Raw genomic sequence first — 5,393 nt, 5'->3', positions numbered from 1 at the left:
TGGAGTTGCATTTGGAAATTGTCTTGCTCTAAGCCAATCCCCTTGTGTCTTTTTTTTTTTTTTTTTTTTAAGATTTTATTTATTTATTTATTTGAGAGTGAGGAAGCGAGTGAGCGAGCATGAGCATGTTGAGGGGCAGAGGGAGAAGCAGATCCCCGCTGAGCAGGGAGCCTGATGTCGGGCTTGATCCCAGGACTCTGGGATCATGACCTGAGCGGAAGGCAGAAGCTTAACCGACTGAGTCACCCAGACTCCCTGCCAATCCCCTTGGGTCTTATTGGTCTGGTCTGTATCATACATCATGAACTGAAGAGCAGGATAAAACCACTTTGATTGGTTCCCATGAATCCAGACCCACATCCGGAGCTAGAGAAGTTGCAGTTAGTTTCTCCTGAGTGACACTGGCTGCATGAAGGAGAACAAAATCAGGAGTCTGTCTGGAAGGCGGAATTAGGGACATGAATGTCGGGGAGGCCATCAATAATACCTACTAAAATGAGGTTAACTAACTTGCCCAAGATTGACCTTGAGCAAATCGGCTTTATTCTTTTTTTTTTTTAAATTTTTTTTTTATAATTTTTTTTTTATAAACATGTATTTTTATCCCCAGGGGTACAGGTCTGTGAATCGCCAGGTTTACACACTTCACAGCACTCACCAAAGCACATGCCCTCCCCAATGTCCATAACCCCACCCCCCCTTCTCCCCCAAATCAGCTTTATTCTTAACCGCAGTACCATATTGCTTACTGTCTCTTCCAGCTCAAACATTCCACATGTCAATCGGTTAGAACATTTCAACCGATATAAGGAAAGAGTGTATATAAATGCTCTTTTTATCCCTGACACATATAACTTCTCTAGATAGCTGTTTTTCAAATATTTAATAAGTTCTAGTTAATGCTGAAGAACATTTTGGTATAAGACATCTGATTGTCAGTTTATGAGTGAGGTATTTCCGTTTCTCAGTTCCAGATCTCTTTCTGATCCCAAAATATGCAAGTATATGGGATTTCATTCCAAGCAAGTCATAAAAGCAAATAGTTTATTTATAATAAAAGCTGGGGAAACAGAACAACATTTATCTTCCCTTCAGTTCATTTTTCAAGACAAACTCCCCCAATTCACCTTTGATTGGGAAAAAGAACCAGAAGCAATGTATGAGTTAGACAGTTATCAGTTTCAACAACAGCTCAAGCTGACTTAAATAATAAATGGAATATATTGACTTGCACCTACAGAAAAACCCGGAGCTCAGCAAGCTTCCTTTAGCTCAGTAATGTCACCAAAGATCCTGTTTATTTCATTCTCTCCCATGTGTCCTTTGTGGTTATTCTTTCTTTCAAGGCTGGCTCACCTCAGGGTCATGTCCCATGACTCCTAGGCTACCTCCTTCTTCACATTTGTTGACAAAGGGTGTCCCTCGACCTGGGAGACTTCATTCCCCCAAATCCCCAGTAATGTCTCCTTGAAGCTTATTGGCCTGAACCATCTGTGTGGCCCGGAAGAGGGCATAGGCTGATTGGCTTGGCTTACTCTGTATCACAAACCTCACTAGGCTTAATCCTCAGTGTCCAGCCTGGACCCAGGGCCTATAGGAAAGGGACAGGGAAATGACACTGAGAATGTAACCAGGGCCTATAGGAAAGGGACAGGGAAATGACACTGAGAATGTAACCCACAGAAGTCAACTGCAGGAGTTTACAGGAGTAGGTGTTTGCCTATAGTCGATCAACTGTCCCTCACAGAATATGCTTCACAGTCACGGGCATCCCAGAAACAGTGTAGATGATAGTGTAATAAGAAGGCAGTAAGAGGAGAAGAAAGAGAAAGAGAACAATAATCAAACTGTAGGCACAGGTCATTGGGATTTAGCAAGAGTTCTCTAGCCAACCCAAAGTGTCTGTGGGCGGAAAGTTGAAAATCATGTCCTGACCAGGCTTGCTGAGTCATTCCTACCCCCAGAACCTCCTCCTCCCTCCTCTGTATTATGGGACATTCTCTTCCAAGCCTCTCCGAGAGTCTCAGACTCAATTTAATTTTTCTTACGTTTATCTGAAGCTCTAGCCATGGGTGAGTACTGCTCCGAAACCCTTCTTGGTGTGTTGGATACTTGGTTCATTTTTTTTTTTTTTTTAAAGATTTTATTTATTTATTTGACCGAGAGAGAGAGATCACAAGTAGGCAGAGAGGGAGGGAAGCAGGCTCCCTGCTGAGCAGAGAGCCCGAGGCAGGTCTTGATCCCAGAGCCCTTGAAATCATGACCTGAGCCAAAGGCAGAAGCTTTAACCCACTGAGCCACCCAGGCCAGGCACCCCTGGATACTTGGTTCTTGATACCAAGGACCTTGATATTAAGTATCAAGGCCTGGGACTGACCCAGATTCATCTTTAAACAGTGTGTCTTGAGCTCAGAGCCAGCTGCAAACAGAAAGACTCGAATCCCAGAGGGCCCATGGCTGTTGGGCTTGTCATTCATTGATTCATTGATTCATCTATTCATCCTTTCATGCATCCATTCCCTCATTTTACAAGTGCTTACTGAGCATCTACTACATGCCAAGCATTAGTCTATGCACTGGATTTGCAGAATTAAATAAAACTCTCAGAGTCTCTGTCACATGAAGCTTTCATAGTAGTGGAGAAGATCAAATTTTAAAAAGTGTATTTATACTATAAAGTTAAGCAATGAAAAATGTGATGAAGAAAAATCAAGCAGGATAAGGGCAAAGAACGCATGTGGGGGATTGTTCTTTTTGATCATGTGGTAAGGGAAGGTCTCCCTGAGGAAGGACCAGCATGCCTCGCCTGCCAGTACTCAACACAGAGGGGAATCCCTGAATAATGAATTAATTTGTGACATGGTTCGGTAGACCCAGAGATGGGGCTCTCTCGACACTCTCCCTGGAAACAGGCCTGTTTTGTTCAATCCAGACTGAGTAAAAGTCTTTGGTCTTTAAAAAAAGGGATCAAATAAAGCGTTCCACCTTAAAATGGAAAGGGCAAAAATGCAAAGGGTTAGGTATATAAATACTAATTTGCCTTTGAATTTTTTGCACATTTATAGATAGCTTTATGAGTGGAGCATCTGTCCTCAGGGTTCATCTGCCTGTTTGGAAATGAGCATTTTCCCCCAATGGGCCCGTACAGACTCACTTCCCTTCACTTGTGGGCTAGTTAGCAAAACCCATGTGGATACGGAGAAAGAAAGGCACCAATTTGACCCAAGCATTCTTTGACCTACATGTTTATGTGGGGATTAAGGGTAGAATGAGTTGTCACTGAAAATATGTGCTTTGTGTATTTAGAAGATAAGTATTTTTTTATTGCTAATTAGTGTTGGACTCATACACATTTGTCATGTTGGTATGTCAGATTCATTTGTTCTTTCAAACCCAACTGCCTTAATTAATCTTTCCCCGTCTACCCTCGGTTACAGTCTGGCTGGAGCTCAGACTGTGAGGCTCTCTGGTAATGGGATTTCTACTCAGCAAATCTTGAATTTCAAAGTGAAGTACAGGGCACCTGGGTGGCTCAGTTAGTTGAGCATCTGACTCTTGATCTCAGCTCAAAGTGAAATACAGAGTTGGAATCCTGTTAAAGAACCACCGTTTGGTAGATCCAAGAACTAGCCCTCCCCGTAGAGAGTCCAGGAAACGGGGAAATATTGTATTACCCAGTGTTTTCTAAGTCTTGGCCTGGGTGTCATTTTCTCCGTGAAACATTTCCTGAATCCACCCTCTCTCTGCAAGAATTGGACAACACCTCCTCCTTTGTGCCGAGGAAAGACTTTTACGCACAGGTGTCAGAGTTTCTCTGATTTTATTTTTATTTTTATTTTACTGCAACTGCTTAATAACCTCTCTACTCTCACAGCAACTCTTTCCCACCACTCAGCTTCTAGAATATGGGAATGGTGCGCCATTCATCTGTGTGTCCACAGCACTAGGCATCTTTTCTGGCAAGATGTTCTTTGTGAAATGGCTGCAAAGAGTAATTCTTTCAGGACAAAATGAAATACTTAGTAGTTTTAAATTGGGTCTCATCTGACTCATAGGACTGTGAGGATAGGTGGAATTGGACCTAAGAAAATCTAGTTGATGGCTAAGAAAAATCTAATTGATGGCTAAATGTCGTATTGATAAAATTCTGTTGCCAATTGAGCTTTATTTTCCTGGAGAGTGAGAAAGATTGTCATTGTTCTATTTTTTTTTTTTTTAAAGGATTTTATTTATTTACCTGAGATAGAGGGAGAAAGAGAGCAGAGGCAGGGCAGAGGGGGAGAGAGAGACGCAGACTTCCCACTGAGCAGGGAGCCCGATGCGGGGCTGGATCCCAGGACCCCAGGATCATGACCTGAGCCAAAGGCAGATGCTTAACCAACTGAGCCACCCAGGCGCCCCATCATTGTTCAGTTTTAACAGCAGACCATCTTCAGAAACATTATGCTATCATGATAATATATTTGGGACCTGTTGTCTTAACACATCAGTAGTCTCCTGTAAGTAATATTTAGATTTTAAAAATAATAAAAACAAGGATGTCATTTTTATATCATTTTACTGCTTCCAGGGGCCATCCTATCTACTCTATGATCTGACCCTGGAAAGCACAGTCAGAGGCAATTATTATAATTATGACCCTTTAAATGATGATGCAAGAAAGAATGCGTGAGGTTGCTCCAATTCCTGTATCTGGCAGGGAGAAGAATTGGGACACAGGCCTACAGGCCCATGCTGTTCTGCTTGCTTGCTTGCATGTGTGCGCGTGTGTATGTGTCTGTAAGGGGTGGCTCCGATGGTTGGAGAATGGGATCGGTGATGTCTGGAGGCCTCACCCAAGTGGCTGAGCTTCAGAGGTTCCCATAGTTTTAAAGAGGCTGTGAGAGTGAGTGCAGACCCATGGAGTCTGGCAGGGATGTGAGGCAGGGCCAGAAGGTGGAGGTTTCCAGTCCTACAGCTAGTCTTCCCTGTGATCAGTCTGCACTGGTTGTGATGCGTCCTTGATGATCTGTGGCCCCTGGTCCTGGTGGACGAGGCTGAGACCCAGGGAAGGGGAGGAATTAGGCCCCATGCTAGGTGCTCATCTCCAGCTGACCAGGCTCCGTTCCTTTGCCCCAGGCTCATCATTTTACCTGCCCCGACGAAGATTTTTCAGCAACTAGAACCAGGCCGAGCCCTCAAATGAGCTCAAGCTAAGAATAAACGCAGCCCCGGGGAACACGGTCATTAAAAACACCTGCGGCAGGATCGTAGCAACCATAGGTCCACGGTGCCACCTCCAAAATCCTCAGGGCCAGATAGGTTTCAGGACACAGAATATTACCTAACGCCCCGTGCAGAGAGTCTTACAGCATTGTGTAATCAAGCATCTTATTAAATCTGCAGCCAAAGGG

The sequence above is a fragment of the Mustela lutreola genome, chromosome 6, assembly GCF_030435805.1.
Source record: "Mustela lutreola isolate mMusLut2 chromosome 6, mMusLut2.pri, whole genome shotgun sequence".
Classification (NCBI taxonomy): Eukaryota; Metazoa; Chordata; class Mammalia; order Carnivora; family Mustelidae; genus Mustela; species Mustela lutreola.
The sequence above is the reverse complement of the archived record's forward strand: the minus strand, read 5'-3'. Positions refer to the sequence as shown.